Below are 9,537 nucleotides of genomic sequence, written 5' to 3'. Positions count from 1 at the left end.
TTTGATAGGAATAAGGTTTGGACTTTGGTACCTTAACCTGATGATGAAACTAAAAAGATCATTGGTTCCAAGTGGGTTTTCAAGAATAAGATGGATGAAGATGGGATTGTGATCAGAAACAAAGCTAGATTGGTAGCTTAGGGCTTCAAACTGGAAGAAGGATTGGATTATGGAAAGGCATATGCACCAGTGGCTAGGATGGAAGCTATTAGATTGTTCTTGGCATATGCTGCTAAGATGAACTTTAGGGTATTCCAGATGGATGTTAAGTCTGCGTTTCTAAATGGGAAGCTGCAAGAAGAAGTCTATGTCAAACAGCCTCCTAGTTTTGTAAGCAATAAATATCCAGACCATGTCTATAAGTTAGACAAAGCTCTATATGGCCTAAAACAGGCACCAAGAGCATGGTATGAGACACTTCATGTGTATCTCACTGGTATAGGTTTTAAAGTTGGAACAATTGATACCACTATATTCTTAAAAGGGATAGATGGTGATCTCTTGCTGGTACAGATATATGTGGATGATATTATTTATGGATCTAAAAATGAGAAACATTGTCAAGATTTTTCAAAACTTATGTCAAAGACATATGAAATGAACTTACAAAGAGATTTGCAATACTTTTTAGGATTGCAAATTAAACAACTTGATAATGAAATTTTTATAAGTCAAGATAAATATATCAAAGATATGTTAAAGAAATTTGGTCTTACCTGTTTAAAAGATATCGGGACTCCAATGCCAGCATCTATCAAAATTGATGCTGATCTCAATGGTGAACCAGTTAATATCACTGAATACAGAGGTATGATTGGGTCCCTACTTTATCTCACAGTCAGCAGACCAGATATTATGTTTGCCACTTGTCTTTGTGCCAGATATCAAGCTGATCCTAAAGAGTCACATTTTCTAGCAGTAAAAAGGATATTTAGGTATCTGAAAGGTACTGCTAAACGTGGTCTTTGGTATCCCAAAGACCAGGATTTTGAGCTAATTGGGTATTCAGATGCTGACTTTGCAGGGTGTAAGATAGACAGGAAAAGTACTACTGGTGGTTGCCAGTTACTGGGTGGTAGCTAGTCAGCTGGACGAGCAAAAACCAAAATACTGTGTCCACATCCACTGCTGAGGCAGAATATGTTTCTGCTGGTAGCTATACTGCTCAAGTACTATGGATGCAAAGCCAGCTGAAGGACTATGGTGTTCATATTACAAAAAATCCAATCTACTGTGACAACACAAGTGCTATTGCTATTACCAACAATCCTGTGATGCATTCTAGAACGAAGCACATTGATGTTCGATATCATTTCATAAGGGATCATGTTCAAAAAGGAGATGTGGAGCTACATTTTATTTCAACAGACCAGCAGTTAGCAGATCTTTTCACAAAGCCCTTAGATGAGAAACGTTTTAACTATCTCATCTCTGAGCTGGGTATGCTTGAACTCTAAAATCAAAGACAACTTTGTTGGTGTGCTGGTTCTACAACATGTAGGACAAACCAGTAAGCTACAATTTTCACTTACTGCCTACATGTCAAACAGTTAGCACAACAAGGTCTTTATATCATGGTTATTCAATGTTCAAAATGAAATAATAAATAGCTGACAATACTTAAATGATTCCTTAAATCTGAAACTCATTTACTCCAAATGATTTAAAATTAAATTCATAACATATTAAATGTCACAAAGAACTTTTGTATTTAATACAAAATGTATCTTATGGTTTTTAACTTCATTTTTTAATTGAAAACTGCTGCATTTAATGCTTAATGGGAGGTATGAGTGCTCAAGCCGATTAAATGTCATGTCAACAGTCTGTGTCCCCTCGAAAACGTGCCAGTCTATCACATCTGCCCACACGCCTGCAGATGACAGTTGCCATTTTCTCTCTCCTGCACTTTTTCCACCAATTCGAAAGGTTAAATAAGGTGATCCATTCCACATAATAACCTTCAGTTATTAACTCTTTGATTTACCTTTCAAACACACACACACTTTTCTCTCTAAATTCCTAAATCTTCAAATCTTCAAATCCTTCAAACTCTCATCTTCAACAAGTTCATCAATGGCAGACCAACAACAACAACAATTACCACCCATAGACAACCAACCAGAGGAACAACAATCACAGCAACAACAACCAGAACAGCAACCTCCACCGGTCATCGAGGAACAAGTTGTACAGGGTCCACTGTTCAATCTTCATCCTAATCTGGTCAGGGCTGCTAATGCACCAGATCATGCTCTTATTAGCCTATCAAGAGGCAATGCTGCTCATGCCCTGTCCGTTCCCAAATCTAAAGCAAACATGGGCTATGAAACGTTAATTGATTATATACGGCAATCACCTCTGGCTCGAGCAATTACAGGTGTACCTTCACGTCTTTATCCATCCTGCTTGGCCAGATTCTGGTATACTGCTACCATGGCCACCACTCCACAGAACATTCCATGTATTCGTGGCATGGTTACTGAAACCCTACCCTACTCAATCACCATTGATGCCATCTGAAGAGCTCTTCATCTGCCAAGTGACTTCACCTACCAGTGATGAGTTTAGAAGGGAGGTACTGGAAATTATAGAGTTCAATCGACCAGTGGCTCATACGCCTTTAAGGAAGCATATGCCACCTCTATGGTATTACTTCTTTAGATTGCTGACTCAGTGCATCAGCCAGAAGTCAGAAAGTTTTGATCAGTGCTCAGATTTTGAGCTGAAGATTGGTCACGGGTTGCTGTTTAACCGTAATATTGATTATGCCGGTGAAATTTATTTGAGGCTAAAGGAAATGGTGCTTGCACCTAAATGAACACATCTAATCCGCTTTCCAAGGTTCTTGAGCCTTGTTTTTGAAAATGAGCTGGGTGAAGCTTACCAGCAGATTGCTGATGAATCATTTGATCTGCCTTCAAAACAAGGGGGAATGACAAAGGATGCTCCTGCTGCTCCATATACTGGTTTAACACCAGGCATGCTCGAGTATCTTGCTGCTCGGGGTGGAGTTCACCACACGACTGCCTCTGGTGTTGTACCATCTGAGGGGGAGGGACCTCAGCAAAAGCCAACTGTAAAAAGGAAGAAGTCAGCTACCTCAACTAGTACAACCACCGTCTCACATACTGGTAACGTAGTAGTTGTATTAGAATCTAGTGCTCTCTGATCATAAGGAACAGCCCTAGTCTTATATACTGACTACCCACTTCTAGTATTGGAATCTGTTGCTTAACTATTTCTTGGTTACGGGCAAATCCAAACGAGCTAAAGCTGGCTCTAAGCACACCACATGAGGGATTGCCCCAGTCTCAACTGCCGCTTCTGACAAGAAAGCAGCTATGGAACCTGGTGCATCTCTAGACCAAACAGCAGAAATCTCTAACTTAATTAAAAATATTTTAACTGCTGACTTGAAAAATGAAAGTGGAATTAAAGGCACAACCTTAGCTCCCAAGCTGACTGGTTTTAAAACTAGTGTTAAGAAGAGTAGCAACCCATACTCTTCTAACCAGGTACTTCCACATCTTTCTAAATTGGACATCATGCAATATCCTCTGCTGACAGTACAACCAGCAGAGAACATAACTGACCCCCAAAGCAGACTTGGGCTGGCTCATCATCATGTTGAATCAGCTCAGGCTACTGCACAGCCCAAATGTTACTTGGATCATGATAAGAGTCACACTCCTTGATATTGCTCAAATTAGATATATCTTTAGTCACAATATCGAGTCCTATTGATGTTCATTTCGTACTAATACATTGTATTTCCGTTTGTATTTTATATTATTGTAATCTAGTCTAAAATCATTGTAAACTTGAAGAAACATTTAAGAAAATGGATGATACTGCTCAGAGATAGAAGCCAAGACCAGAAATCCAAGAACAGTGAGGTGCGCTCAGCCCACCACTAAGGGTGCGCGCAGCGCACAATGCCATATTTTGATCAGAATACTTCTTGGACGAAACCAAAGTGCGCCAAGCACAGTGCGCGCCGCGCACTACTGTGCGCTCAGCGCACCCCTACGTGCACTTTTACCAGTAAAGTAGATTTGAACGTGCGATGTCGAGCTGTAAAGTAAATGTGTAGTAGGTGAACTGTGCGTGCAGCGCACTCTCTTTGGTGCACTTGGCGCACTCCACTTTCCAGCTACTGTTCAGCCTATTTAATTCCATGTCCAGCTTCATTTCGAAGGGTACCAGTTTTTTTTCTGTTCTGAGACTAAAACATATGAATCAAAGTAATTCTTGGGCTTATCAAAGTGCATCTATGTACTCAAATCATTGAAGAATCAAGGATCATTCAGGAGCTTCATCCAAGATTACTCCTAAAAGGTTAATCTTGTATTACAATGAATTCTATCTTTGTTACTCTTTTGTTTAAGTTTTCAAACATGATTGTTGGCTATTTCCATAATGTTTGTCTAGATTAATAACCAAGGTATTGGATGTAAACTTATTGATTGTATGTATTATGTGTGATAGTTTTAAGCTTGAATCAAGAACATGCTTATTGATGTTAAAATCATTTGTATCTAGTTAATTGATATGTTGTTGATAAAGAGAACTCTTGTTAATTTATCATATTGATTTACAATCAACTTGTCTTAGATTGATTATTTACTAAACCAGACCAAGGGGGTAAATTAGAATCAAATGATTAGACGATATAGGGATGAACTGTATGCAACGAACGTTTGTACAATTGTTGATAACTATGAACATAAGAATCAAGTTTCAAGCCTTAGAACTAGCTAAATTATCCGATTACAAATACAAGAACTATAGTGAAAAGGGAACCCTTGATCTTGTAATTATGTTTGCATATTTACTAAAGAGAACTCTTGGTGAATTTAATAGGTAACTTACACACATAATCATTAAATCGGACTTTAATATCAAAACTTACATCCAATACCAAGGGTAAAGATCTAGATGAACATTTCGTCTTCTTGATCAAACTATCTTACTTGCTTTATTTATAATTGTTTAAAACTAAAAATACCAAAAACAGTTCCTTTACTTATAAAACTAGAAATTCTCTTGATTCGCCCATCATTAAAGGGCAAAACCAAAATATTTCATACCTTTCAATTTCATTAACTTACACCACTTACATATTCTCCGCTACTTACACCACTTACAGAACCAGACAGAAAGCTTGGTAGGGTACCAAAATAAGTACTTGAAATTTTTGAGTCTTCATCAAAGCAGGAAATTTTTTATTCGAAATCATCAAGAACAACCAAGCCTCGATATTCTGAATTTGGTGACCTCGTTCATCCTCCAAATTTTGAAATGGAAGGAGAGGCACAAAGACTGGTGGTACCAAGACAATCAATGGCGGCCAAGATGAAGGCAACCAGAACTGGATAAGGAAGTGCAATTACTCAGCCACCTGGTGAGGTAAAATTTGAAATAAACGGACCTATTCTCCAAATGATTAACAATATATGTCAATTTGGTGGAGGTCCGAATGAAGATGCTAATGAACATATTCGTCTTTTTCAAGAGATATGTGTTCTATTCAAGCTTCAAGCGGACACCGACCAAAATGTATTTTTAAAACTTTTTCCATGGACACCCCACTGGGGAAGCACGGAGTTGGTTAGATTCATTACCCGAGGCTACGATAAAAACTTGGGATGATATGTTGGAAAAATTTCTTAAGAAACATTTTCCAGCTTCTAAGTCCGCGAGACTCCAACAAGAAATTACCCAATTTTGTCAAAAGCCGATGGAAACCTTGTATGAAGCATGGAATCGATTTTCCAAAATGCTAAGAGGTTGTCCAAACCATGGTTTAGATACCTTCCAAAATGTTCAAATCTTTTACAAGGGTTGTGATGTTGCAACCTGAATTTCTATTGATCAAGCGGCTGGAGGTTCACTCATGGACAAAATCGAGCAAGAAGCTTATGAGATAATCGAGAAACAAGCCGATTATTCTCATGAGTGGCATCAAGAAAGACCAATTACTCGTCATTCTCAAGTCCAAAGCGCCGGTGCTTATGATGACCTTAGTTCACTAAGTGTGAAAATAGACGGTGTTGCTCGAAACATGGAAAAGATCACCAAGGAAATTCATAGTATGAAGGTAGGTTGTGAATACTGTGGTGGTCTCCATTTAGGAAAAGATAGTGATGCAGGTTGGATAATGGCTCAGAAAGAAGAAGTGGCTTTCATAAGCCAAAGGAATAACAACCAATTTCAAGGAAGAGCCCAATTCAACCGAAACTTCAACAACCCTTACAACCCTCAAGGTCAAAATTTAAATTTCTAATAAGGGTCAAGTAGTGGGTACCCACGACAAACTCTGGGTTTTTATCAAAAACCACAACATGAAGAGAAAAAGTCAAATGTGGAGAATATGTTGGAGAAGTTAATTGCATCACAAACTCAACTTGTTACCAATATAAGCTAAACGAATGAGAAGAATGAGCAACAATTTAGAAACCAACAATCTTCCATTCAAGTATTGGAACAACAAATGAGTAATCTTGCTAAATTGTTAAGCGAAAGAAAACCTGGGGAATTGCCAAGCAACACGCAATCTAACCTCGAAACGAGCAAGCAAAGGCTATCACTACCCGAAGTGGGGTAACCAATGATCCACCAAAGATGCCAGAAGTTTCTGACTTTCGTGTTCCATTAACAAAAGAGAGTAAACAAAGTAGTGTGAATGAACCGGAGAAAGAAAAAGAGTTGGAAAATGTGGTTGAAGGTGTTGACAATGAGCACATGGAAAGTCAAAAAGACACGGTGCGAGTCAAACCGGTTGCTAAAGCATATCAACCACCGCTCTCATTCTCAAGAAAACAAAGATTGGAGAAGCTCGAGGAAGAAAAGTCAAGATTCATGGAGCTCATCAAGAAAGTTAACGTAAATTTACCTTTTATTGATGTTATTGCAGGAATGCCTAAATATGCTCGATTCTTGAAGGACATGCTCACCAACCAAAAGAAAATGGAAAGTGTTTCATCAGTCACTTTAAATGCTAGATGTTCAGCGCTGGTGTCTAACACACTTCCCGAAAAGCTTCAAGATCCAGGTTGTTTCACTATTCATTGTCTAATGGGTGTCCTTGATTGTATGAGGGCTTAGGGCTAGTATCAATTTGATGCCCTATTCGATTTACCTTAAATTAGCCCCTGGGGAACTCAAAACCACACGGATGGCTATTCAACTAGCTGATCGCTTTATAAAATTCCCTCGAGGAATAATAGAGAATATGTTAGTTAAGACCGGGAATCTAATTTTTCTGGCAGACTTTGTGGTTTTAGACATGGAAGTTGATGACAGAATACCAATTATTTTGGGTCGACCATTTTTGAATACTGCTAGATGTGTCATTGATGTTTATGATCAGCAGTTGACCCTTAGAATTGGTGAATCTAGTGCGACTTTTGCAATTGACAAGTCATTAAAATATCCTGAATCTTCAGATGATGCTTGTTATTTTATGCAAAGCATAGATTCGCATTATGAGTTCTTGCAGGAATTTCCCGAATGAGATGAAATAGGTACATACGATTTGGCGAGTGGAGATGAAGAATTTCCTGAAGAAGAAATGGATGTGATGGCTACATTGATGGCAAATGGGTATGAACCAACTGAAGAGGAGTTAGAACAACTGAACAAGGATAGCGAGTACCGGAGTCAGCCCTCAATTGAGGAACCTCTAATTTTGGAGCTTAAGCCGCTCCCTGATCATCTTGAGTACGCTTTCCTTCAGGAGGATTCGAAGCTTCCAGTAATTATTTCCTCACTTCTTTCTAAACATGAAAAAGAACGACTTGTTTCCTTGTTTCAGGCCCACAAACCGGCCGTTGCATGGAAAATGCATGATATAAAAGGAATTAGTCCTTCTTATTGCACTCACAAGATCTTAATGGAAGAAAATTCCAAACCAGTGGTGCAACCTCAAAAGAGGCTAAATCCTCATATGCAAGATGTTGTCAAAAAGGAGATCATTAAATTGCTAGATGCAGGTCTAATCTACCCAATCTCAGATAGTCTGTGGATAAGCTCGGTCCATTTTGTTCCTAAAAAGGGTGGTATAACTGTTACCACAAATGATAAGGATGAGCTTATCACTACACGAACTGTTACGGGGTGGCGAGTTTGTATTGATTATCGTAAGTTAAACGATACCACTAGAAAAGACCATTTTTCGCTACCATTCATTGATCAAATGTTAGAGAGACTAGCGGAAAATAGCTTTTATTGTTTCCTAGATGGTTTTTCGGGGTACTTTCAAATTCCCATCTCCCCCGAGGACCAAGAAAAGACTACCTTCACGTGTCCCTATGGCACCTTTTCATACCGCCGAATGCCCTTTGGTCTATGTAATGCTCCCACAACATTCCAAAGGTGCATGATGGCCATTTTCCATGATATGATTGCAGATTGAATAGAAGTGTTCATGGATGACTTTTCAGTCTTCGGTGACACTTTCGATTCATGCCTTCTAAATTTGGAGAAAATGCTAATTAGGTGTAAGAAATCAAACTTAGTGTTAAATTGGGAGAAATGTCATTTTATGGTTAAAGAAGGCATTGTCTTGGGACACAAAATCTCAAGTGTTGGTATTTAGGTGGATCCAGCAAAGGTTGACGTCATTGCCAACCTTCCACCTCCTTCAAATGTGAAGGGTGTGAGAAGTTTTCTCGGGCATGCCGGATTTTACCGGCGATTCATTCAAGATTTTTCAAAAATTGCAACGCCATTGAATAAACTTCTCTAAAAAGATGCACCCTTTGTTTTCACGAGTTAATGCACTAAGGCATTCAACATCTTAAAATAAAAACTTGTTAACGCACCAATAATTATAGCTCCAAATTGGTCATTACCATTCGAGCTAATGTGCGATGCATCGGATTTTGCAGTTGGTTCAGTTTTGGGCCAACGGGTTGAAAAACATTTTCAACCCATTTACTATGCAAGCAAGACTTTACAAGGAGCCCAATTGAACTACACAACAACAGAAAAGGAGCTCCTTGCTATCGTCTTTTTTTTGACAAATTTCGATCTTATCTTGTCCTGTCAAAGACAATTGTCTTCACTGACCATTCGGCATTGAAATACCTTTTCTCTAAACTGGATGCTAAACCTCGATTGCTAAGATGGGTCTTGCTCTTGCAAGAATTTGATATCGAGATCCGGGACAAGAAAGGTGCCGAAAATATCGCGGCTGACCATCTCTCTAGACTTGAAAATCCCAATCTTGAAGTACTCCATGAATCGAATATTAAAGATGATTTTTCCGGTGAATACCTCATGCGAGTAGAGAAGGTGGAAGACCCGTGGTATGTTGATTTCGCCAATTACATTGTTGGGGGTACCTAGAAACCGGTTGGTCACATCAGAAAAGGAAAAAATTCTTTAGTGACCTAAAATACTATTTTTGAGAAGACCCTTATCTATTTAGGCGATGTGCAGATGGAGTTATTCACAGGTGCGTTTCGGGAAAGGAATGCACCGAAATTCTGCTTGATTGTCACCTTGGACCTACGGGTGGACACTTTGGTC

General features: G+C 38.9%; 1 non-coding gene across 1 annotated transcript; it reads right to left on the bottom strand.

The window, feature by feature from the left end:
* Positions 1-5,704: 5,704 nt before the first annotated feature.
* On the bottom strand, positions 5,705-5,811 carry LOC139856352 (small nucleolar RNA R71). The gene has a single exon (XR_011761839.1). It is a non-coding gene; the product is annotated as a small nucleolar RNA R71 (small nucleolar RNA).
* Positions 5,812-9,537: the final 3,726 nt, after the last annotated feature.

The sequence above is a fragment of the Rutidosis leptorrhynchoides genome, chromosome 6, assembly GCF_046630445.1.
Source record: "Rutidosis leptorrhynchoides isolate AG116_Rl617_1_P2 chromosome 6, CSIRO_AGI_Rlap_v1, whole genome shotgun sequence".
NCBI lineage: Eukaryota > Viridiplantae > Streptophyta > Magnoliopsida > Asterales > Asteraceae > Rutidosis > Rutidosis leptorrhynchoides.
This window is presented reverse-complemented; position numbering and strand designations above follow the sequence as displayed.